Genomic DNA, 27,534 nt, shown 5'->3' with positions numbered 1-27,534 from the left:
CTCCTGGAGTGGATGCCAGGATGAGACTTGTAGGCAGAGAATTGATATCATACCATCTGTTTCACCATATCCTCTGATTTGAAGCACACACTCTTTCATTTATATTGTAGCATCTTTCTTGTTGCTAGTGTTTATCAACCAATTCTGAAGCACCTTTTCCAGCCTATATCACTAATAGACCTTTTTGGTAGTTTCTATCGTAGTCATTTATGACCTCTTGTCTTATGGCATAATGCATGAAAAGCACTTGACACCATGCGTAGACCACACTTGATCAAACAAATGTCCCCTGATTTTAAGACCCTAACTAGCCTCTTTTGCTGGTGAAATTCTACCTACCTTCTTTTTAGTTCCCTTTGCTTCTGTCACAAATTGCTACAAATTTAGTGGCTTTAAACAACACTGATTTATTCTCTTATAGTTCCAAAAGTCAGAAATCTGAAATGGTCTCACTGGAATAAAATCAAAGGGTCCGTTAATACCAGACTTATGTTCCTTTCTGGAGAAAAGAATTTGTTTTCTTGCATTTACAGCTTCTAGCAGCTTTCTGTGTTTCTTGGCTTTTGGTTCTTTTTCATCTTTAAAGTCAGCAGCTGGAGTTTTTCTCACATGGAATCACAGTGACAATCATTCTTCTGCTTCCTTCCACTTTCAAGGATCCTTGTGATTACATGTGAACCCACTCAGATAACCCAGTATACTCTCCCCATCTCAAGGCCAACTGATAAGCCATCTTAATTTTATCTTCAGCTTTAATTTTCCTTTTCCAAGTGACATAGCATATTTACAGGTTCTGGAGATTAAGGTGTGACATTTTAGGGAGGCCATTATTCCATTTACCACACCTGTAAGAGTCACAGGTGTTACCTCTTCTGTGAAGCATATGATGAATCCCCAAGATAAAGTGAAGCATGTTCTTTGAAGCATTTCTTCCACATATAGTGGCTTCCCTTTATTTCAGCTCTTAGAAAATTGTGCTACAATCATTGTGTAGTAGTATAACACTTTTATACTATGTTGTTGGGAACCACACCTTGTCTTATTTATTCTTGTCTTCACTCTTCTTCCCCTATTTGCTTTAAATTTCATCAAAGTATCTGGGAAATAACAAGCTTTTAACTTAAAAAAAAGATTGAACTAACAAATTGAGGAGGTAGATAGGATACAAGTAGGTTCTATTAGCAGGGAAAAGGATTTATAATGGGTTAGTGAACTTCAGGGCAAATTGGTCATAGGATGGGGTATATGAATGAAAGTCTGATAAATCCCTGTATTTATAGACAGGTTGAGAAGTCACTTTCAATCAAATGGGCACAAGCAGCTAATAACAGGTAATGGCTGGAATTTACATATTTTTTTCAGATTTTCCAGCAATTTAGAAATAGCTTATTTATAAAATCTTATATCTTTAGAAAGAGAGCCTAAAATGGAAAGAAGGCTGAATATAATAACATGTCATATGAGAGTTCGTAAGTACACAAAGTCTAAAACCCAATAAGTGGTGTGTGTGTGTGTGTGTGTGTGTGTGTGTGTGTGTGTGTGTGTGTGTTTAAGTGTAGGAAATTAAAACAAATGAATAGGTAAAGGAGTGTCCCTTTTTATCCATCATTCTCCAGGGATGTTGGTGCTTGATTCAGATGATAAGGATAGCTCTATATCCTTCTTAGTTTTGAGCTATCCCTTGGGTGGAGAAGGTCAACACTAACTGTATGAGTATGACTCATATTTCCTTCAGGCAACAATTGATTTCCTTTTTCCGATTCTTTTCTCCTACACACCCTCTGATAAATAGTCTGGTCTCCTGAGGGAAACCACTCACCAGGAAGGGAGTGCCTGTCTCAGATCTGACCAGTTCTGTTCCCAGGCCTGGTGGTGGTTGGCCTACTGAAAATTAATAAATCTGCACCCTGGTTTATCACTATCTTTATATGTTATTAGAATGAATCAGTTTCCCAGAGTCTACTCTTCTGCACAGTCCAATAAAGAGAATGCACCTAAAAACATGGAATCAAAGGCCAGTCTTTTGATCACACTGAGCCCACTCTTTCCGAGATCTACTGTACTTATGACTCTGCATGTGCTACTGTGATGGTTAATTGTTTGAACAGCATTGTTACACCACTTAGCTATTAGGTGCTTTCATTTGGCAGGCAATGGGTAGCCATTTAATTTCTAAAGTCCTAGGGAAGTAAGATGATGCAAGTGGAGCTATAGAGAGATTTTTCAGATATTGCAGTACACAAAGGATTAAAGAGTTGTGAAAGATAATATGTAATTAGTAAGAAGGCTATGAAAATGCTGCCCAGGTGGGAGAGGGCTAGGCAGAGAGGGAATGATGTCAAGACATTACATACAAAGAAACTGTTATATAAAAAATGATATGAGGAGAATCAACAGTCTAAAACAATTCTTGGATTTTGATTATAGACACCAGAATGAGACTAATCTGACATAATCTATACTTACTTGAAAATTTAATAAAGCTGTTAGTAGGCCCTGAATTAATGTTGTGAAATAATTTCAACGTGATTTTCCTTTTTGAAAGTGAAAATAAGTCATATGATCAACAACATCAACTCTTGTCAAAGATTAATATCCAGGCAGGCTTGTGAACTGTGATCACTTATTTTCGCTGTTTTCATACCTAAACTCTCATCTGCTTTTTCATTAATTAGTAGTAGCTGATAAATTACTTTTAGAAGCAAGTATCATGCCAAAAATAGTCTCTCAAGTATGATACACAAATTAGTAGGAAATAATAATGGCATTTAAAACAATTCAGTTACATGTCAGAAAAGACCAACTTTAGATGAGGGATACATACCCAAGTATTTTCCTAAATTATTCTGCCTGTAATCATGCAAGAAACATTTGGCAAAACCACCTGGTATCTGAACAAATCCCTGGGAAACATGACCTGTAGGTGAAATCTCAACAGGTTTCTAGTGCCCTCGATGGTACTAAACTATGTAGCATCTTTGGGAGACTTCCATTTCGTTTACAATCAAGGTCACACTGAATTTCATGTAAACACTCTTTGGCTGGGTTCCATATCCAATGCTCTTTTCAAAAGTCAAATGAACACAAAAGCCAAGTTAAAATAAATAAATAAAATTTATAAAGAACAAGAGTGTCATTGTCTGGCTTGGCAAATTTACCTGAAGCTGTTCTCTCTTTCACATACACACACTTTTTTTTTTTTTAAATCCTTAATTGAAAAATTGAGCCTCTAGCAGCCAAAACATACACTGCAAAGCTAAAGACGTTTGGGCATTGGCATCTCTAAGAACCTGGCACTTGTGACTGCTGTAGCTAGTTTTCACACTGTGAGGCTGCTTTTGATTTATTGCTGTCATAAAAGGGGAATAGGTGTAGCGTTATGATGATTTGTGATTTGTTCCTAACTCAAAAGGCTCTGGTGGCCTCTTAAACTTATTATAACAACTCATATTAGGAAAATGGAACTAACTTGACAGATTCATTCCTTCAGGTTACATGGAAATAGTGGGGGTTTTCCCTCCTATGTGTGGGGTTTGAGCTAAGGGGGAAAATAGAGAGATGGAGTGAAGAGATGAGAGGAGAATGTAGCCCAGCCCCCTGATGCCCTTACTCTTAAACGGCCACCTTAGGGGTATAGAGGTAGACTCCTGGTTATTTAGGCCTCTTTATATGCATTAAAAGCAATTCTATAAAAATCATTTATATTGCCATTTTATTTGCACCTCTTCACATTTTTTCACTCTGCTGTGAGGGTTCCAGTGGGGCAGCTTTCCTGCCAATACTTGACAACAATAACCATGCTGGCTCACAGCAGCTTGATGGGGCATCGGGGAGAGGAGGACTCAAACAGGCCGCCCAAGACCTCAGCATGAGTGAGTAATTGTAAAAGGCTCTCCACCATGTGTGTTAATACTTAGAAATACAGAACTAAATGTCAACACTTTGCCTCTCCTGAGAGCACTCACATCTGAGCACAGAGGCTGAGGGATAACAGCACACCAGCCTGGAGTTTAGAAAAGAAAATCTATATTATCTATTTTAAATCATTTGTCAAAAATGAGTTTTCCTTGTGTTTTCTTTTTTTTTCCTATGGGAGAAAAAAAATATAGAAAAGCCTTTGGCATGAGCTTCCTTGACTTGGCACTGAGTAGTAGCCAGGAACATGGAAAAAGGACACCCCAAACCAGAATGGCTAATGCATCTATCATCACTCAGAAACAAAATGTGAAGACAAAGACTTTGGATGGCATATTCATTCTGCTGTTCTGATCTTCAGGAAGCCTCAGAAGTTCTCCAAATTTTAGTTATCTCACTGATGAAAGAAGTATAATCTTTGGCTGCAGAACAGATTTGCTATAATGAACAGTGCTTCTTGTTTTTGTTTATTTTCAGCACCCCCACCCCCACCCCCACATGTGATGTGTATTGGGAATGGAAAGGTACTTTTTGCATTGTGCAAAAAGTTTTAGTTGAATTGGAAAGATATACCATACCCGTGGCAGATCTGAACCAATACCACTGATAAAATCTATCTTTTGTCATCTGAAGAGGGAGAAGCATTGAATTCTTTGGCAACATCATCGTAACAATAGCTGAGGGTCTAACCCCACAGATTCTCTGCAAAAGAGAGATTAAACTGCAAGAATGAGAGGGCTGCAGTGGTTCTATTGTACTTGTCAAAGTCCTTCTACCAGTACGCTGAAAAAAAGGATAACATTGTTGGCAAGCCATAATAATAATCCTGGCTTGTCTGACTCTTCAGTGTGCACCTTGGTGGTTATTTCCATTATGGGATATACAAAAACCTCTATCTGAGTTTGGTCAATTTGGATCAACCTTTCTTCCTACTAGTCCCAAGATAAAGTGTCTTGTGGAAGTTTAGTTTAATGAAAATAGCTCTGTTTCAGGAACTGAGATAATCCAGTTCTAGTCCTGACTCTGAAACTAACTCGGAGAAAATCACTTAACCTTGGATCTAAGCCTTAGTTTCTCAGTAAAGTAAGTGTGTGTGTGTGTGTGTGTGTGTGTGTGTGTGTGTGTGTGTCCCCGCACCAAAGTAGGGGACTGGGTGACTGAGTAGACTAAGTCTTTTAGCTTCTTCTCAGTTCATACATTCCTGATGATGATGTCCTGATGCAAAGATGGTACAATAGATAGTTTAGCATGCTTAGTCTGGTAGATGATGAATAGTAGAAACAGCTCTCTACCAATCATGTGTAAGAACCTTTCCTGAGAAATTCACATGTATTTTTTCATTTTATTCTTAAAGACAAACTTATGAAATAGTTGATATTAGACAGACTGGGGGTCAGAAGCAATCATGTTTCTCATCAAAAAGACTGTGGCAGGTTATATATGCCTCTCCTTAAGATCAATAACTTCAATATATACTCTTCCACTTTCATTTCTTTTGTTTATGTCTCTAGAATTTCATAAATCTTTGAGGGGCAACACAAAGTAATTCCTCTGCAGAAAAAAAGATGGCCAATGCAAGCGAACAGTGGGATTCAGGTTAGATTTCCCAAGTGGCAGAAAGGAATTTGGAATCATGGAAGTGTCTCTTGGACATTGTAGCTTCTTTGTAGTTCCACATGATTTAGATTTACATATGGAGAAAGAATATATCTTGACTATCCCAAGTTAGTTTGGATATTTTCTTGGCTGGTAGAAGGATACACTTCTTACATTGTCCATAAATAGAACAGAACTTGAATCATGGTAGAGATTAAGCCTAAATATAATCTTGGATCTGCTGTCATTTTGGCATACATGTAAATATATATGGAGAACACGAATGTATTTTAGACACACATTTGCAAAAAGAAAATCACAACTATTGGCCAACAAGAGCTGAGATTCGATTAGTTACATAAAATGTTAAGGATTTTTTTCCCCCAGATAATACTTACAAGGCTAAAAAATATGACTTATGTAAACTAAATACATTAGAACTTTGTTTTGGTAGTCATCCATCTTTTTCTTCAGTTTATTTCTCTATCTTTCTCTCGTTTTTCTCCCCCCAGAGTACCTGGTTCAGAACTCTTATTTATATTAACTATATTGTATTATTTATGTGCATATTTCCTCTAATAAGACCCAGTTTCTGAAGGGCAGGACCTGTTTCTAATTCATTTGAATATCCCCAGGGTCCAGCACAATGTCTAACACAATATCAACAATTATTATGAAAATGTTCCATAACAAACCACACCAAAACTCAGTGTCATATAAAAAAAATTGGCATCTATATGGCAGAGCATACTTTTAGTAGATGACTGGATCAGCAGATGTAGGCTAGTCTCAGTTGGGAAGTTATCCTTCAGGCTATGCAGAATGTTATGCAGTTATGTTATGTAATTGGCTTGGCTTTTTGTTGGAGACGGCTCAGCTCTGTTCGTAGGACCCAGGATGAAGGGAAAGCAGCTAATTAGAATTTTTCTCAAGGCAGGAACATTGGTATTTTATTGGCCAGAGTGAATCACATGAACAGAATCAAAAGTAATAGGGTGGGGAAATATATTCCATGCATAGTAAAAGCATTGCAAAACCACATGGCAAAAATCATGCATTTAGAGTAAAAATATAATAATGCAGTCTATCATGAGAGTTACTCAATGAAGGCTTATACAATTAAAGAGTTCATGTACCCACCCTGTCTCTCATGCCATTTCAAGTTCTTGACTTAAGATGACATTAAATGCTGTGGTTATCTTTTTATAATATTATTAGTGGTTGGTAGATACTAAATAATTTAAGCCTAGAAATTATTCCATGTTACCTTCACCAGAGAGATTTAGCAAAATGGATTTAGAAGCTCTAAAAGTATTCTTTTGGTAGTAATAGCATTTCTTTTCATGATCCATACCTGAGTAAAGAAGAAAGAAAACAAATTCAAAATGGAAGATTTACAGAAATACCTCCTAGTATTGCGCTCATAAACAGATGAAGTCTGTTGTTTTGGTTCTTCATTTAAGATGAATGGTTTGAACCAGTTGGTTTAACTTGCCTATTTTTCATTCCAGACATAATTAATAGATTTTTCTTTCAAGATAGTGGCTGCCTGTGATATGCCAACCTGATTCTCCAACAGCCAAAGGCCCTCCTAAAAGTTGTGGCTCTGTCGAGACCCTAACCTTTCCAAAAGCACTGAACAACTTCTGCCACATTGCTATGTGGCTGACACACCTGCTTTGAATAACAATCTACCCGTGCCGCTGGATTTCCAGGTGGTGATTTTTATTGCTTTCCAAAAGCATGAAATTTGAACTTGAGTTTTCCCTGATGTCAGATTAGCAAAAGCACCTTAACAGTAAGCTTTTTAAATAAAGCAACTATTTCTGGTGGTTACCTCATGTTTTAAGAGCCCATTAGAACTATATAGAGAGTTTTCTAAAAAGCAGGGAGAAGAGTGTCAAGACATTTAAAATTTCAACTGGTCATCTCTCTATTAAAATATTAGGTGTAGACTGGCTTACATACATTTTTATGTTACAAACCATACACCTGATGATAGAATAATACCTCCTTAGGCCAGAAATGTAGCTTCCCTGTCTACTTTTCAAAGAAACCTGGATCTTTTATGTTGGAGGAGGGGGAGAAAACAGTTCTAGATGGCACAGGGACCCAGCTAGTTACTATAGTGTGAGGTCATTTTTTACTGTGTCATAGAGCATAACATGATCTTTATAAACTCATAACCTGTTTTAGCGAATGAGTAATTACAAACAAAACACCACACAGGTTGAGATTTTACTTGGTACCTCATTTTACTGAGGCTGAAATGTAAAACAAATATAATAAAACTGCTCTACTTGCCCCCACAAACTGGTTGCCTGGGGTATAATTATCTGATTAGTCCTGACAAACTCTTGCTCATAATGTGCAAATTTGGTTTAGAGGCTTCTCATCTCGGATAGCTAACTACTTTGTTATAAACACTGCTTCTATTACACAAAATTCAATGCTGAGATTAGGTTTGAAAATCTGCTGTGATCATACTGTATAGAAAAAAATGACTTCTGGGAATAAATGATGCATCCAAAAGCATACAAATAACTCCTATTGCCCACTTCTGTACTAGGAAAGCATGCATTTGAGCCATTATTATAGTTCTAATCTGTTATAAAACCATTTATTTATTTATTTATTTATTTGTACTGGGGACTTAAGCCAGGGGTATTTTACCACTGATCCACATCTCCAGCTCTTTTTATCTTTTATTTTGTGACAGGTTGCATAGGGCCTCACCAAATTGCTGAGGCTGGCCTTGAAATTATTGGTCTCCTATTCCAGCCTTCTGAGTTGCCAGGATTATAAAACCATTCTTGCAGAACATCAAAAGCATTTTTGGCACTTCCTTCAAGTTTTATCTTAAATCAGTAGATTTGAAAAATTTTTATTTCTATCTCTGTGAAACAAGAATACTTTAAAAATGTTTTAATACTTCGAACAATAGTTTCAAGTGAGTTATGAATTCCCATTTTTACCCCAAATACAGATTGCAGAATCACATAGGTTACACATTCACATTTTTACATAATGCCATACTAGTGACTGATGTATTCTGCTACCTTTCTTGAGCTTTGTAATGTTGTGAACAACCAATAAAAAAAAAAAGCAAAAAAAAAGTTTTAATAATGTCTTATTATTAGGAAGACAGTGTAAAACATTATGACCAGTAAGGTTCAATAATCTGTTGAGTTCAGCCGTTTCAGTTTGCAGCCAAAAAAAGTAAAATTCAGAAAATCCAGAGTCTGTTCAGGTAACAAAGCAGCCAGGCTAAATTATAGATCAGCATCCCCTGTCACTCACTCTCCAGGACTGCCTCTTGCAGTAAAACCATAGTGCAATTTATTTTTTATTCTAATTCGTTAGATATGTCAGCAGAATGTATTAACAATTCATATTACACATATGGAGCACATTTTTTCATATCTATGATTGTATATAAAGTATATTCACACCATTTGCGTCTTCATACATGTACTTAGGGTAATGATTTCCATCTCATTCCACCATCTTTTTTACCCCCATTCCCCCGCCTTTCCCCTCCCACCCCTTTGCCTTATATAGAGTTCATCTAATCCTCCCATGCTTCCCCTCCCAATTCCACTATCATTCGGCATTTGGTTTTTGGGGATCGGCTAACTTCACTTAGCATTACATTCTCCAACTCCATTCATTTACCTGCAAATGCCATGATTTTATTCTCTTTTATTGCTAAGTAATATTCCATTATATGTGTGTGTATATATATATATATATATATATACATACACATACACTACATTCTTTTCATACCCTTTTTATACTACATTTTATTTATCCATTTATCTATTGAAGGGCATTTAGGTTAAGCCATAGCGCAATTTGTATGGGATTTTATTGATCTGCAAACTGAAATTGAGAATTATATAATGGATATTACTAGAAATATGGACTAGGAATGTGGGCTTCTTATTCTTTATTCAATCAGTTCCTGTCAATTTTTTTCTTTTTATAAGAATTAAAATTAATTAATTAAAGAGAGAAAAGAAAGTTTGTAAGTTAGTTATACATGAACATTTTAGCTATACTCCAAAGCCGTACTATCCGATTCAGTTGTCACCAGTCATATGAAATTATTTAAATCTAAATTTTAAAAAATTATAAATTCAGTCCCTCTGTCACATTTTGTCACATTTCAAATGCTCAGTAGCTATATTTGGCTAGTGGTGACCCTACTGGCATCACAGGAAATACAACATTTCCATCATGGTGGAAAGTTCTATTAGACTGACCTTCTCTACCATCAGGAAGTGAGGTTTCATTATGTTCATTCTCTGTCTAGGCCATTCTTGGGAATGTTTTTCAGAGTTAGTGGTAGCCTGAAAAATCCATCCCTGAGAAAGTCCTGGTTTCTGTCTCTGTGTTACAACCTCAATACCATTTGCTTGTGAGGTGTATTCATGTGTGCAGGACTTTTCTGGTTCATATCAATATTTCTGTCTCACAAAAACAAACAGTCACACTTTCATTGTGTCATATTTCTGAGGAGAAACTTGGTACTACACTTGATTGGAAACACTATAAGATGAAATGAAAATTCATCATTTTCATTTTCCCTTCTAGTAAAAAATAATCATTGTATTTAAACATGAGGCATTTTAAGGGTTTTCAAATCGAGCTTACTATTTCTATTCATGGCGGGTTCCAAGAAACTAAATTTTTATGTCAAATATAATGATGAAATAAACACTATCAAACTAGGAGGTCTAATGAGAGCACTTGGTCATCAATATTGCATATTATAAATATCAGATGTCCCCAAATGCATCGTGTATTGACACTTCTAGGTTAAAAAAATGCTTAAAATATTTGCTTTCCGAACTGTATGGTTGTTGCAATGATTTGATTTACTTCTCTGACAAGTTGAAATGTGTTTGATCTGTCAGGTTTAAGAGGAGAAAATAATTCCCTTGTGCTATGATCTACTAAAGTAAGAGTCTTTTGTAAGGTAAGGGAAATTAAAATAGTGACAAAAATAACAAGAGAACTGCCAGGACTCTGGAGCATAAGAAAAACATAAAAATAATTAAATATAGTTATTTGGTGGAGGAAATGATGAAAAATTTCCTACTTGGAGGCAGTATGCATAGTGATTAAGAGGGAAGGCTTCAAAGCCAGCCTATTGCCTAGATATTCCAAAAGTCTGTTCTTCAGTTTTCTAAATATGTGACTTTGAGGAATTCAGTTAGCCTCCCTGAGGCAAGTCTAGAGTAGCCCTTATAAAAAGAATGCCACTGCCAATGGCCATTCTTCTGAAATAATTCTGCTAGGGACTGAAATGTGTCTTTCATAAAAATTTGTATATTGAAGTCCTAACCCCTGTGTGACTGTATTTGGAGTTAGGGATGTTATGGAGTAAAATTACAGTTGATTGAGGTCATAAGGGAAGGACTCTAATCCAGTGGAATTAGTGTCCTTATGAGAAGAGGAACAAGCACCAGGTCCCTCCCACCCCAGTTCCCCCCTCTCTGCCACCTCCATTGTTTCATTTCTGTGCACACAACGAAGACACCTCTTAGGACAAATTGAGTAGGTGGCCATCTACAAGTCAGGAAGAGACCTCTTTGGGTATCAACAAACCTAATAGCATCTTGATCTTGGACTTGCAGCCTCCAGAACTGTGAAAGTACATGTTTGTTGTTGTAGCATGCAGTCCTGATATTTTGTTATGGCAACAAGAGCTAATACACATCCCCGAACCAGTTTCACATTCATCAGAGCCTCCTCATGCTTCTTGGTCTCTAGTTTTTACCCTTGCTTCATTTTCCTGGTTCTTTCCGTTCCATCCATCCAACTTATCACACATAAAGCAGCTTCTTCTTCTTGTGGGTCTGGATTGTGTGTGTTATATGTAATGCAGAACTGCCCAACTGAATTCCAGCCCTCCAGTGTTATTTCCCTGGGCAGCAACTAAATTTTTGTCCTTCTGTCTGACAGAATATCTTGAATGGCTGTCTTGATAAAATGGACCTGTTTGCCACAGCTCAGACAAGTCACACATTTTCATGCACTGCTGCAGGGTAGTCCTGATTGGACAGGTACCAGCCTCAACATCCTGTTTCGATCTCTTTCTTCCAAGACCCTGAGAACTAGGAGGGACTTTGCCTGATCCAAACAAAGATGCAATAAATCTTAACTAACACAAAGATGTTCAAAATAGACTGGTTTATTCTACCTTAAAGACAAACTTATTCTGGGTATTCTCGAGACTAGAAACCGTTTAAGACATGATTCTTCCAATAAGGAACTTAAAACTTATTTAGGAAAGTCAGACATGCAATTGAAAAACATGTTGCAATAATAAATATGTTTCTGAATTTCATAGGCCAGGTTCCAAAAATTGGCCTTATGAATTTTCCACTAGCATGGTAGGGGGGAATATCTCCACCCATGGCACTAAAACTTGTTTACATGTTTATGGCTATGGGAGATTCAGGTCCAGCCCAGGAGAAGTTCTGGTTCCCAGGAGATAAGCTGAGTTTATGATCATAAGGAAGGGAGTGAATGTAGCCAGTCTTCCTGGCACCAGAGGAGTGAAGATTGAGAAACAAAGATATTCTTATTAGTGCCACTGGAGCTATATAAAGCACCAGAGATGACTGGTTTTAAATTGATAATATCAATTATCATTTATTAAAGTTGTCATACATTAAAATTTATAATTTATCAAAGTAAATGGCTTTTCTTTGTAATTTCTAGATGGCCAATGTGGTTAATGCTTTTTAGTGGAGAAGGTCACTGAATTCGTTTTGAATTCCTGACTGCTGAGACTGATTCCAAGAAATGATTCTATTGTGCTGGAAGCTCATGAGCCACCCAAATTGGCTAAAACAATGTATGTAAATAGATGTAAAGAGGCAGTCTATTATTGGAATAGACAGTGAATTGTTAAGCACAATGGTAGGTAGGCAAAGATTCAGGCCTTAGAAGATGGCATTATGCTTTATAATTAAATAAATTTTATATAAAATCAAAGGGAAACAAACGAAAACCAAATATATGTTACTTAAAACTTCACATTACAAGGTCTAGATTTTCTTATTATCTTACCACAGCTAACATTCTTATCAACTTTCCAGGTCCTTTTAAGTTCCAGATTCAGCCTGGGAACTCTCTGGCCTTATTTCTTTCTCTTCCCCTCCCATCCACTGGAGTCCTCTTGGTCACCAGAAAGAATGGGAGAGAGGTGGGGGGAAAGGTGATATCATCACATATGTGAAAATTTATGTGATTGCTATAGTATTTTCTGGACTGTATTTTCCATAGCAGTTTCCTTAATGTCAGAAGACAGTTAAGATACAAGTTTTACATATAGACTGTCCTTGCATTATATGGCCACAGTAGGTTCAGTCAGCTAAGACTGAGCAGTTGATACTGAACCAGATTTAGAATGAAAAGATTAAAGCACTGTTCTTGGGTGCAAACTAAATGGGGTGCCAGAAAATTCTGAAATTAAGATAACTAACATTTAAAAATGTAATACAATATTTAAAAAACAAAATGCAGAAATTCATGAGGCACAAGATGGTAACATTTTAAGTAAAGAGAGGATGGTGTTGTTTGTTTTATGGCCTGTGTTTTCAAGCAATGAAAAAGAGCCATTTTGGACCCTTAGCTTTTGTGTCCCTCACTGTGTCCTCACTGGTAAATTTATGTGGTTGACAATGAGGTGGGAACAGATGGTACAAAGCAGAGCTTTATATGAAGTCATGTTTTTTCACTTCGAAGTTTGTATTATCTTTTCTAACTTGGCTTAAAATATGGAAAGGTATTTTGGTAAGAATATTTAAGGACACAGTCTTCCTTTTGCCCTCAGGCTTCAGCACTGATATTAAATAATCCACTCACCTTCTTAAGAGGGCAGTGAGTAGGGAAGGAAACCTCCTGTAGAAAAGGCTGAGTGTGGAACAAGCAATGGCAGATATCTTTGTGTTTTCTTTTTGTTATTGTTGTCGTTTGAACTCAGGATACTTTACCACTGAGCTACATCACCAATCCTTTTTAGTTTTCATTTTGAGACAAAGCTTGCTAAGTTACTGAGGCTGGCCTTGAACTTGTGATCCTCCTGCCTCAACCTCCTGAGTAGTTGGGACCGGGATTACAAACTCACTACACCACACCAGCTAATGACAAACATTGTTAGACTATTGCTCATAGGGCAGGGGATCTGTAACCCACTAGGATTAACAAGATGGTGACAGAAATTATCCTTGTGATTCAGATGGTGAATTGAAGGTGAAATTTGGAGGGACAGTATCAAGTCCCATGGTAAGATCATTCCTCTGTATTTGAAAATTCCTCTTCCAATGTTAATTTATCAAAAAAGTACATTGTGATATTGAAGATATTACAGGACCATAGAAGATTGTGAATTGATGTTAAATGTCTGGAATGTAGGAAGAGATCTGAGGCAAACAGCACAGTGAACTACCGCTTAGAAAATTGTAATAAAATATTGATGAAAATTATTAAAGAATATTTAAAGACTGAGGATGTAACTCAGTTGTTAGAGCACATGTCTAGCATGTGCAAGTAGGTTTTGTGTCCTGAGGTTGTTGCCCACTTGGGACTTCACTTGTTTTCTAGGAAGTTAATGTTTGTCATCTCTATTCCTTTCTCATAGTCATTCTGATCCTTCTAACCACCACAATTACCACCAACACACACCAAGAGTTATTCCCTATAAACAGAACCTTCTAAGAAAAACACTTATATATGTATAATCTCCATTGGTTCTGTTTCTCTGGAGAACTCCATGGCTAATGTTTTGCTGTTTCTTGGATTATTATGCCTAGTGTGTGAGTAATGGTAGTGACTTGGGATTTTAAATATCATAATACACACACACACACACACACACACACACACACATACATACATACATACATATTTTTCTCCATGTTTTGTTTTCACTTAATGTATTACATCATGTTTTTTTCTATATCATAGAGTTGTTGGTAAACAATTTTGAAATGTTGGGTAATAGTTTATAATATGGATATGCTATTTCCTTATTAATGGACTTCTGGTTATTTTCAGGTCTTTTTGCTGCCATACAAAAAGCTGCTATTAACATTTTTGAATGTCAAGTTTGTCCTGATTTCTAATTATTTTCTTGGGGTAGATTCTTAGAGAATTACTTGGTCTGGTTCATGCTCTGGCCAACAGTACCTGGGAGTATCTGGGCCACTTGGGCAATTTTGCATTCTCTAGCCTTGTGACAGCATTTCAGATAGTGAGGATGATTAAGGTGCAGAGAAGTGATTTAAGCAAGTATGCTTATCTGCCCCTCCCATCATCAGAATCTCCCTAATGAGGCTCAGGTCTTTATAAGACTTTCATAGGAATTTCAATGGTCATTCATGGCTGCCAACCACTTGAGAGCCTCACATATACTTTTGAAGGCTGAACACTATGCATTTTTAAACTCTTCTCCCAAGTACAACCATCTAGGAAAAAAACATGTATTCTTCAGTGACCCCCCCCCCAATGGATTTTGTCTGTTTTCCATCTTATGTTCACTTTTGTGTCAATCATGTTTGTTCTTCTGGGTCCTCCCATAATCATGCTTTTGGTAGTATTTTTATGCTATTTCAATTGGTCTATTGATGGTCCAGTGTCAGGAAAAGGAAAAATATCCTCTATCTAAATGTCTGTGGGCCCACACTCCTCCTCCCAAGCACTCACCTAGAGGCTGAATCCTTCTGCCTTGAAGACAGGCTCTGAGTTGGTCTTCTTTCAAGAACTGGTTTGCTTATCCTCTTTCCTGTGATTTTTCTCTTCTGAGATCATTGAACCATATGAAACTACTCCAGACCCTCTTTTGATCACTGTCATTCCTAAGAACCTCTGGACCCTTCTCTTTATCATTCTTATTAAAGCAACTCATGGACAGTAACCTTCTAGAGTCTGGGTTGGTATTGTGACTTTTGCTATTCAACAATAAATATTGATGAAAATAATAGTTATTCACTTTCTCTGTGTAGGATTATTTTGCTTTTAAGTGAAAGGTTACTAAGAAATAGATTTTAAACCTAAAGAAACAAATTTTCACAGATGGTATTTTGCAAATGGGGTTCTATTCTGGTAGGGAATTTTGAAGACATTGGTCAGGCTAACTTGTGAAATGAATCAAAGAAATGAAAACTTGATACATTAATTAAAATGGAACTCTTGAATTATAGATAAAAGTTCATGTTTATAGCTACCTTCAAATACTTAAAAGACTTGTACTTTTTATGAGGTATGAAATTTACAATTTAACAACTCTGTTTTAGCTTTCTGTTGCTGTGACTAAAATACCTGACACAAACAACTTAAAAAAGAAAGGGTTTATTTGGCTCATGGTTTTAGTTGATGGTTGACAAGCTCCACTGCTCTGGGCCTGAGGTGAGGCAGACCATTATGGGAGAAGGGCATGTTGGAGGAAAGCTGCTCTTCAACTCATGGCAATAGGGAAGTGGGGTGGGGGTGGATGCGTAAGGCAGGGACAAAGAAAAAGATAAAATCCCCAAGGACTTGCCCCCAGTGACCTACTAGCTCCTACAAGGCCCTACTTCTAAATTTTTATCACCTCCTCATAATGTCATCAAATTATTAATCCATCAGTGTATTATTCCATTGACCCAATCGCTTCCCTAAAGCCTCACCTATGAGTATTATTGCATTGAGGACCAAATCTATAACATATGAATATTTGGGAGACACTTCATATTTAAATCACAACACTAATACAAGACATTAATAATGGGGGAAACTGGGGGAAACTGAGGGAAATGGGAAAAGAAGTGTATAAGAACTCTGTCTAGTTTCTATTTGATTTTTCTATAAATGTAAAATTGCCCTAAATACAAATTCTATTACTTTTTAAAAGTTCAACAACTCTATGAGGTTGGCATTTTCATTTTGTAAAGGAAAAATCAGAGCCTCAGAGCAAAGCTGAATGTAGACTGTGATGATTTATGACCTCTACTATTCTTTTCTGTCCTTACAGAAGGAGAATCCTAAGCTGGCTTATTTGCTTCACATTCATCTTCAAGGGCTTTGGACAAATTTGTCCCCGAGTTAGGAAGAAAAAAAAGCAACAAGTTTCAGCAAAGAGTCAGCAGAGGAGTTGTACAAACTGAGAGAACTCAAATCTTCTTGTCTTTATTTTTCTTTTCAATCATGAGAGCATAACAATGGTTTAGCGTCTTTCAGCACTCCAAGTTAGTACTAAACAACTGAACCTAAGTGGCTCTACTTTTGTATGTGGAGATTTCCCTGTGCGAAGAATAAAGAAAATCATTCTTCTCAGACCTAGGAAAGACTCCAGCAGCTCCATCAAAAAAGTCACCATTCCTTTGTGTGATGGCTCAGGAGGCAGGAAAATAATCTGAGAGCCTGCAATACTTTTAGCAGGCATCTGGCATCTGAAGCAAGACCATGTCTCCAGAAAACTGCCTTCTCTTTCAGCCTGGTAACTATGGACACTAGCCAGAGTGATTTTGGCCCATATTCGTCCTTTCTGAATTCCTCTAAAGAGTAAGGGAGGGAAAGAAGGAGAGGTGTTTTTTTTTTCTTTTTGGTAAATTAAAATAAATAAAAATATCTACTTTTGTAGGTTAAAAACCCTTGGATAAGTAAAAAGCTCTGATTGTATGCATCGAAAGCCAACTATTTGGTAAATGTAAAAACACACAATCTTTTTTTACTCTTTAAGATGGGTTGAGACTTCATGGTTCTGAAGCCAGGGCACACAGATTCTAGCTTACCTTCTCTGGTCTGGCACCTTTCTACTGCTGGCAATAAGCATGGCTTTTACAGTGAGATTTTGAAGAGAGGTCTGAGTTTGATTAACTGTGCCTTTATGAATAACATCCTCAGAGAATTGAAGGCCGTGTTCAGATTCTTGACTGCAGCAGCCATGGAGACTTGCTGTACAGCTGAGCTGCTCCTTGCAGCAGAGGATTCTCACAGGTCATAACTCTCTCGACCTGTACCAGTCATCACCTTTTTTTTTTTTTTTTTTACAGGGTGATGGTACTAAAATTTTCATTTTGCTCACTGCTTAACTGATTTGCCTGTTTACTGAGAAGCATCAAGTCCATTTTGATATGTAATTCATTTCCTACTGGGAAGTAGCTGATCAGACATAGACTTGAGATGTTCTCAGAGCATGAAAATGTAGCTAATTAGAGGTTAAGGTAAATGAAGAGAAGAGGAAATTTTGTAATAATTATTTTCATCTCATGTACTTCTTACTACTTCAGTCTTCGACTCTCCCTCAGAGAGGTACTGCTGGTGGAGTATTCGAATCATGGAGAATCAGCCTTGGTAACATGTTCAGGCCACACCCATCACCATGGGCAAATCCAGCTACTGGATGGAGGAACTTTCCCAGTTGGTCTGTCTGCCAGTTTGCGAATGCAATTGAGTGGAAAATCAAATGGCAGTTCATGTTTTTTCCTTCTCAACAGAGACCACCAAAGGGGGAAAAAAGCCATTAATCTTTCCTGTGTTAATTGAGAACACTGGATACCATTATGAAACCATTTCCCTTAGAGTCATTTGAATCTTAGTTCAAGTTTGTTGAACTTGTAATTGTAGTAGGCGTAATCATGTCACATTGTACTGCATTACAGTGTAATTGCTTTTCATTCTACATGGTTCATAAAGCAAAATAAATTTTGAATAACCAATAGTGTGGATTATAATTAGTGTATGAATATGTTTTCAGAAGAAGAAAATATTCCAATTGCAATACAAGTCATTGGTAATTCAGTAAGTTTTCTTTTCACTGTACTATTAAAGATGCAAGACATTCACACTATGCTATGATAGGCTATCCCCTTCCTGCAGAAGAGAAATAATCTCAGCACTATCATATATGTATGTGTTTGGGGGGGGGGTAAAAAGAGTGATTTCTTGATTTTTTTAAATCAGCAATTTATCTATGAGAATAATTTCTAGAAGAAAAGTCAACTTTATGGAGTTCAACATAGTGGGGAAATACAGATTGGTTAAGCCAAATTGTCAAGAAGATTTTTCTCTGCAGTTCTTATCCAATGTTCTTTTAGGAACTTCTCTCCTCCTACCCTAGGTACCAAACACAATACCCTAATATCTACTCTAGTACAATACCCTGTCAGGTTTGTTACACAATACCTCTTGCTCTGGATCTTCTTGATATCTGCTATCTCCTCACCTTCTTCATTCAACTGTATTATCTATTCTTTTAGAAACATTTGTCAAAGAGCTATTAACAGTGTTTCATTGAGTTCCAGACTTCTCATGAGCACCAATAAAGAAAGATATTCAGACTTCTATAGATACTTAATTTCAACTCAGAAGTCCACATTTAACCAATGTATTACTAAAATGGAAGGCCATAATGAAAATTTTCTTCACAAAGGCAAATCAAGAACACTGGATATTTAACTACCTAGACCCTTTCTTAGAAAATTACTTTGGTATGTCCCCAGTAAAACAAGAGAGTAATCAAGAAAAGAAAAACATAGTTTTTAGGAACTATTGGATTAAGAAGGAAAACAGTGGCATCTTGTCCTAGAGTCATTAACTTGCTATAGTCCTAGAAAATCCAGATTTGGGAACAGAGGAATGGAGCCCTCCAACTCTGAGTAAAAAAAATTTGAAGTTATGATGAAGACAAAATACAAATTGTAAGAACAAAGAAAATCTATTCCAACTTGACTGTGGGATCATTTTTCTTTAATTATTGTAGGAGTTATGATATTGGATTATGACACCTATATGACATGTAACAAAAAAATGTAAATATAGCATACTATTGAATAATTTTTACATAGGCACAATGTAAAGATTATTTGTTTTCTTTCATCTTCTAATTAAATCATAAAGCACAGAAGATAATTATCATTCTAGAATAGAATATAAATATTTTTATCTTTGAAGAAGGGAGGAGATATGGAAGCAAGTATTGATGCACTAATGTTGTCATTTTACAAAGTTTGAAGTTGAAATATACTTTGTTCTTGATGGAAGCAGGCAACCTTCAAGAGTGTGGTTTAAATTTGTAACATGACCAGTGGAGAATTGGACAGCAACAGCATATTGTATCAAGATTAGGCAGTATGTTAGTCAGGATTCCTGATTGTAAGCAACAGAAACCAACTCTGGCTCATTTAAGAAGTAAAAGTAGGGGCTGGGATTATCAATCACTGGTAGAACACTTGCCTAGCATGCGTGAGGCATTCGATTTGATCCTCAGCACCACATAAAAATAAAGGTATTGTGTCCAAATGACATGGAGTACTGGGGAATCTGTGGCTTTGTAGTCAGGAGTAAATTTAAAATACACACAGCATAATTAGCCTAATAGCAGAATTCACTTTATCATTATGCATAAGGCAGTACAGATTATATTATACATGTAGCTTGCCCAGGAGGCTGGATTCTTCAGTTAGCATTGCTGCCACCACTACTCAAAAACACAATTTTACCACAATTGTGCCTCTGGGTCTTCACTCTACTATCTACTGATTCCATGTCTGGGGTGGAAAGTTGGCTCTGTAGAGCCTACTTCACATGCATGAACCCAGGTGCAAAGAAGTCTTGATAAAGGGACTATCTGGTGTTTTCAATTGCTTTGGCAAGAAGCTACCTTTGCATCTCATCTCATCAAAAGAGGCATTCCCCAAATAGTAATAATGTTCAAATATTGGGAAATTAAATAAGAAATGAAAAAATAAAAAACAAACATACAAACAAAGCAAACAGATGTCCATTAAAGGTTGGGAAGACAAAGTAAGTATTGGTTTAAAGGAGCTAAATTTTCATCTATCGTAATAGGAATCAATGAAATTTTTCTCTAGATGATACACTTAAAAAGTGTTACAAGTATTATTTAGGCATATAGGGATAATCATTCAAATGATATAAGATAAAAAGTAAAAGTGGTTGTTTTAGGAGAAGTGAGACTTGGAGAATGATAGGAGAAATTAGGAAAAGTGTTGATTTTCACTAGCAGTCTTTCTCCAACATGGTGAATTTATTACCATATATAAATATTACTGAGAAAGAAAAATGCTTCAGTTCAAAAAGAAAATTTAAAGTGAATTTTGGTTGTGTATAATAAATGAATGACAAGAAAACAACTTTGAGATTAATAATACTCCTGAAAAAGTAAAATTCTATGACTCTTTGCTGATTTTATCATACATTTTTATCCCTAACATCCTAAATTGCAGAAGATACAACTAGATAATTATTTACTGAGTGGAAAAATGAGTGTAAGGAAGTAGTACTTTATATCTAATAATAATATCAAGAATATGAACTTAATTATGTCATGAGGTTCTATTTGTGAGACTACCTAGAGAGTTAGACTTAGGAACCATCAAATGATTCCTCTCTGCAGCCCTGTTCTTAAAGGCAAATGAAACTCTTTGAGGAATTTAAGCACCAGTTGACCTTTGACCAATCTTATCCACCTGGAGAAAAAGCATATGGAGGTTTGATAATAGAATGTCAACTTCATAAAAACAAACACTTGATAAGGATTTACAGTTAAACTCAAGTTCAGCCTTTATTGCTTAAACTAGCCCTCCATGTATCCTTCCCATAATTAAAAAAAATGCTTTCAGAGTTAAAAGAATGGAGATATATATAAGCATTTATCAATGGATCAATAAATATTTGTTGAATAAATCCAATTTGTAGAGAAGTAAATGAATGCAGTTAAAACATATAAAAGAGAATTAAATAGAAGTAAAAGGAATTAATAGGGATAGAATTAGAATGAAAAATAATACTGAAAATTCTAGAATAAATTTATGTCATTCCTATAGGAATTCTAAAAATACTAAATTGTGCCATTTTTTGGGGGGGCAGAAATGTTCCTATCCAAATGAACTCATGAGAATTGTGAAGAATAGGGAAGATTCATAGTGCATTCTTTGATCAGGAAGTTGAGACCTGGACAGGTAAAGATAGGGGAGGGAATAAGAGTAGGGGGTAAAGATGTTGGAAAATCTATGTGGCCCCAGTGTTACATGAAAAAATGAGTAGTGTCCAGGCTATCTGTCAGCCTCTCTTGATCCTATAGTCTGGTAGGGGGTATGATGGAGGGGGGGCGCGATGAGGAGATAGGAGAGCTAGATGACAGCAATGATTAGATAGAAATGAGCTTTCTTTTGGAGGAGAAAAAGTCACTTCCGTGCTAAATTTCATTTTTTTTTTCAGAAGGGAAATACCAAAGTTAAAGAGAATTTGTAGCCATTAATTAGAGAACATAAAAGCATAAACTATTTTTCCCCCTAAGAACAAAAAAGGTTTGGGCTTCAGAACACTCATGTTTTATTTCACCGTTCACAGTGGAGGGCCATCTGGTACAGTCCCGGTCCGTCCCAGTGCTGGACTGGCTGGGTGTGGCAGGTGAAGTCATCCCTGTCTTCATAGAGCTATGGGTCTGGAGGTGGAGGAGGCTGCCTGCACTAAGCTTCTCCTATTCCACATCCCAGTCTGGGGTTTGAACTCAGGAACCAGTCACTAGGGAACTCTTCTCTCTCTGGTATTCACTGTAGGGAGAGTGTGGCCTGGGAGTGGAAGGTGCAGACTTTCCTCATCAGGGCCAGGATTATGTAAGCTACAGCTTTTTTATCACCACAAGGGTGTGTCTCCTGAAGTTGGCAAGGAACACAATAATAGCTTTCAAGTGTTTCATTTTAAAATTTCAATAAATACATTTAATAATATTTTTTGGTTAGGCTTTTGAGATTTTATTAATTTTTTAAAATTTTGTGTAGCCTAGGAGCATAACATATTAACCCCATCAACACCAGAAGTCGAGAAAACATCTTGAACAAGCTCTCTAGAACACAAATTTGTTTAGCTATAAAATTGTTTTGCTCTTTTCTAAGGCTCTTTTCATTTAACATTCTTTGATTCTATTAATTCGCAAATCCATTTTATTTTCTTTGTATTATTTACAATTTTATCTCTAATGAGAGACATTGCTAACGATTTCAAGTTTTAAGCCAAAGTAAAAATTCAACTCCTATCATTCACTCTCCCTCCCCAATGAAAAATTCCTTGATTACATACACATATAGGTCTGGGAGATGGATACAAATAAATCATTTTGTGTGTTTTTTACTTAAAAATAAATATTCACATTACAGAGCCAGAAGTGCAACAACCTAAATGTCTATGAACTTATGGATGAATAAATTAAATGTAGTATACTCATGCAGTGTAACAGTATTTAGTAATAAAAAGAAACAGAGAGTGATGCATTCTACAACTACCATGAATGTGGAAAACATCCTAAATGAAAGAATAGCAGATCAGTCACAGCAGACCACATGTTGTATGATTCCATTTACACAAAATGTTCAGGCTAGGCAAATCCATAGGGACCAAAGTAGATTAGGGGTTGCCTATATAGGAAAAGGAAAAAAAAGTCTTTGTACCATAGCTGGGGCTATGGTACAAAGACAGATTAGCGAGAGGAAAACATACAGATTTACTTCATATAAGTTTTACATGACATAGGAGCCTTTGTAAGAAAATAAAATGTGGAAGAACCCATAAATTTGAGTGTTTTTATAACTGGATTTGATGAATGTGGAAAATGATGGCAAAATGTGATGGGATAAATCAGTACAAGCTTAGGGTTGTAAACTGGGGCAAGCTTGGCAGGGCCTGTTTGTTCAGATTCCTCTTGGGTCCCTTCTTCTTTGGAGATAAGGATGCCAAGGAGAGGTACTCCAGTATAGGGAGGACTCCTCGCACATGAAAGTCTTGTGACCTGCTACAGGGTAGGGTCACAGATTCCTTCCTGCATCTGTCATTTCTCAAATTCCTTGAGCTTAAACTATTCAGTACATCAAGGCATCATTTGTGGCACAACATGTCCTGAACCCTGTTATCTAGGACTGGGGTTTCATAGGGGTTGGGGGAGTTGACTGCTAATGTATTCAGTGGGCTTTTTTGAAGCGATGAAGACGTTCTAAAATTCATTATGTTGATTATAGTTGCGTAATTGTGAATAAGCTAAAGCTCATTGAATTGTTTATTTAAAAAATCTCTAGCCCTTCAACAAAAGGTTGACTGCTGGGGAGGAAAGTGTTGGTATTTCAGGGTTATGAGTTTGGGGCTGCACAATTGCCCACTGTCGTCTGTTTGCATTCATTAAGTAGCAGCAGATGTAAATTCTAGGAGTTCTGAGAGTGGTAACCTTTAGGGATCAAATTCATCTGACAGTGAAACTATATCACCAAAAATAATATGGAGGGGTCCCCTGCCTAGAGAAGCTCTACTGGGGCCCCACAGAAAACACAGCTGGGCAGGTGGGTCAGCAGCTTCCCATGCTAGCTTGGAACAGCTGGTTTCACCTTGCCTCTGCCACAGAGGCACCTCCCCCACCGTGTTCCTAAGCAGATTTGTGTGCCTTGGAGACACACAAAATTCCTACTGAGTTCAGTGACACTAGGACTTTTGTTCTTGAAGAAAGGACACAATAAGGCCAAAGTTCCCTTAACACTGTGGCCTTTATCTGGTCACATTTCACTATCCAACATAACTCATTAGAACAATTTCTACTGGTCAGTACCCTGGGCAAAAGGATGGGATCTGGTGGTCTTCCTTTCTGAACACTCATAAACTACTCAGAGCTCCCAAGCTGGACAAAGAGGGAGACTTGAAAGATGATAGCTGGACTGTGGACATGGTTGTTCTTACTGGAATGGGGGGTGTTGAGCCCTGCACTCTGGGGGCTACTTGGAGCATTCTGTTTATACTATAAAGTAGAGGAAGGAAGTCTTCAGCTCAGCATCCTCATATTCAGTCATTTGTCTAGTTAACATTAATTGAACACTTAACATATTCTATTGGATTCTCAAGGGGTCAGAAAGAAAAGATGCTTCACATATCAAGGCCACTCTGGTTAGGAATGCATGTAAATGTTACAGTGCAAGGTGGAATCTGGTGCATTCTGGTTGAAGGATAAAGAGACAAGTTATATTAATCTCACAGTTTTGGAGTATCTGTCCATGATCTGTTGACCCCAGTGCTTTTAGGCCTGTGGTGAGGTGGTATATCACAATGGTAATGTGTGACACAAAAGAGAGAAGAAGAAGAAGTGGAATGTGGTCCTACTATCCCTTTTAAGGGCATGCCTCAGTGACTCCATGTCTTCCCACTAGGAACACTCTCTCAAAGTTTCCACCAACTCCCAAGTGCCAATTGGGAACTAAGCTTTTCATACCTGGGTCTTTGGGAGACATTTAAGATCCAAACAATAGAACCAATTTAGATAAAGTAATCATTAAAGCTCTCATTTAAATAACAAAATGACACAAAGAGCTTCTATAAAGTATCAATGACAGAATGTGAGGTCCCAGATGATAGAATTTTACAAAATCTTTACAGTTGTTTTAATATGCAACTTGAATTGAAAAGACATGCTTTTAACATATTTAAAAGTGGAAGAATAATACAGCTATAATCACTATATGTTCTGAAAGCAAATTTGGGCTATGTGGTTTAGCAACAAATTGCTTTCTGATTTGTGCTTTTATTTATTAAAAAAAAAAAAAGTACTTGGCATGCCTGTAATCCCAGTGGCTCAGGAAGCTGAGGCAGGAGATTGCAAGTTCATAGCCAGCCTCAGTAATTTAGTGAGGCCCAAAGCAAACCTTTCTCAAAATGAAAAAATAATAAGGGTTGGGCATGTAGCTTAGTGGTTAAGCAACCCCTGGGTTCAATTCATGGTACCAAATAAATAAATAAAATAAAGAAAGAAAAGAATTTCCAGGGAATTGATTTAAGTCAATAGTTCTCACTCAGCCTTTTTGGACTCAGATTCTATTATATTCGTATTGTATTTTCTATATTAGAAATAAAAATGGAGTAAGCGAAATTTTTAAATATTCATTTAGTTAAAAATAGCACCAGAAATCACATTTACATGTTAATCTCAACTGCATGGTTTTATACATAGTAGCTATATAATCAGTCCTCTATATCCATGAGTTTCAAAGATAGAAAATATTTGGAAAAAAACCTTGCATCTGTACTGAATATGTCATTATTCCCTAACTTGTACATTATAATAACTATTTACATAGCATTTATGTTGTATTAGATATTAGAAATAATCTAGAAATAATTTAAAGTATGAGAAGGTATACATATGTTATAAAGAAATATAGTGCCATTTTATATAAGGGACCGGAATGGAACTGCCTCAGATTTTGGTATCTGAGTGGGTTCTAGAAAAATCCCTCATAGACACTAAGAAACAACTCTATTTTCAAAAACAAAACAATTCAGTGAGAGGAGAGGCACTTTCACATTCTTGTAAATCTCTTTAGTGTCTAACTTAATTGGAGACAGCTGGATTTTCATGTCTGCTCTGTGATATCTCACATGATGTAGCCTCTGACAGACTCCACTGGACCCTCATGAGAAAATGAGAGTGAACCAAACAAACAATATCTTAGAATTGTTATGAAAACAGTTTTAATGTCAGCACTTAACTGAGAGCCTCAGAGATCCCCACTATTTACATCTTTACCTTTATTCCATAGCAATCCTGTCATTTCAAACAAATGAGGAAACTGAGGCCTGGGAAGAGAAGAAACTTGCCCAGGGTCCTTCATGGTGGGGAGCAGGGCTGGGATTGTTCCCAGGTGCTTGGCTTCAAAGGAGGAACTCTGCCACTGCACATGTCCTCTCTCAACAGTTCATACAATACTTAATAGTTATTTGATTTCTCTACTCATCTACTGCCGATGTTGATAGAATATTGTTCCCTTTAGACTTGTTTGAAGAATTTAACAAACTCAAGAGTAGTTATTCTTAATTTTCTTCAAATGTCTCAAGGCAACAGTTGTCTGACTAATTCTTTTGGATTAATAAGAGGCTTAAGAGTTTCAACAGTTATCAAATGACTTTTCTCATCCCCACAAATTATAAATCATTGAAAAAGATCATAATACTGGCAATCAAGACTTAATTTAAAACATTTTTTAGTTTTGAAAATAGTCTTTTTTACTCTAAATTAATATTTGATTTCCTAATAAACTTTTTTTTTATTGTTGGTCGTTCAAAACATTACACAGTTCTTAATACATCATATTTCACAGTTTGATTCAAGCTAAACTTTGTTTTTCTAAAAAACAAAGCAAAACAAAAGTCATTGTTTCTATGTAGTACAATGGGGTTAAGACCTTCAGATTCGCAGTAAAATTATAATTTTTTATTTAGGAAGTTTAATAAAATTTTCTTAAACCCCAAGAAAAATAATTAGAAAAGCTGTTGCTTTTACTCTGAGCAAAATCAGGCTCGGATTATAGCCTTTCTACCTATAGGAGTGGTATCTTTTCCTATTAGCAATCAGCACTAATCAGTGCTTCTACCATGTTCTTAACACTTTACCTAAAAATCCCAAACAGCTAAATTGCAAGAAGATTTTTGTTAATGTATTATTGTGTTTATTTTTATTTTCATTACACCCAGTATCATTAGAAGAATTCTCAAATCCCTATTATATTACAGCTAAGAGAATGCCTTAAATAATTTAATCTCTAAGTTATGATTATTCATGTGATAAGAACTCAAAATAGAAGAAATGAACATTTTAGTGTTCTTGCACAAACAGAAAAAAACATTAAGATATATTCAAGTACTTTTGATTTACATATACTTTCTTTTCAGTCATTTTAAGCAAGTAATTAATAAAGCAGTGAAAAGATAAAAATAAAGCTGTGAATACAAATTTATTTCCAAGATAAATGCAGAAAAATAATGAAAAGTTCACTTAAAAATTTCCACTTTTTCCCAAGAGTTTCCCACTTAATCTTTTATTATTCCCTTATGGATTTTAGAATAACTGATAAAGACAATCAAGATATTCTCTCAAATTTTAAAACTGGATCAAGAAGATAGTTTATAGACCACAGTCTACGGATGATAATGATCAAGTTGTTGTTTATATATCATTGGAATATTTATCCTTATTCT

At 36.3% G+C, this 27,534-nt stretch overlaps 1 long non-coding RNA gene across 2 annotated transcripts in view; it reads left to right on the top strand.

Annotated features, from left to right (window-relative positions):
• The window catches only part of LOC120888331 (uncharacterized), a 78,326-nt gene extending 60,099 nt beyond the window's left edge, over positions 1 to 18,227 (top strand). For both annotated transcript variants that reach the window (XR_013423003.1, XR_013423002.1), the window contains one exon: positions 16,541 to 18,227. This is a non-coding gene — a long non-coding RNA (uncharacterized LOC120888331). The remainder of the gene's footprint in view (positions 1 to 16,540) is intronic.
• Positions 18,228 to 27,534: the final 9,307 nt, after the last annotated feature.

The sequence above is a fragment of the Ictidomys tridecemlineatus genome, chromosome 6 (assembly GCF_052094955.1).
Source record: "Ictidomys tridecemlineatus isolate mIctTri1 chromosome 6, mIctTri1.hap1, whole genome shotgun sequence".
In the NCBI taxonomy this organism is placed as follows: Eukaryota; Metazoa; Chordata; class Mammalia; order Rodentia; family Sciuridae; genus Ictidomys; species Ictidomys tridecemlineatus.
This window is presented reverse-complemented; position numbering and strand designations above follow the sequence as displayed.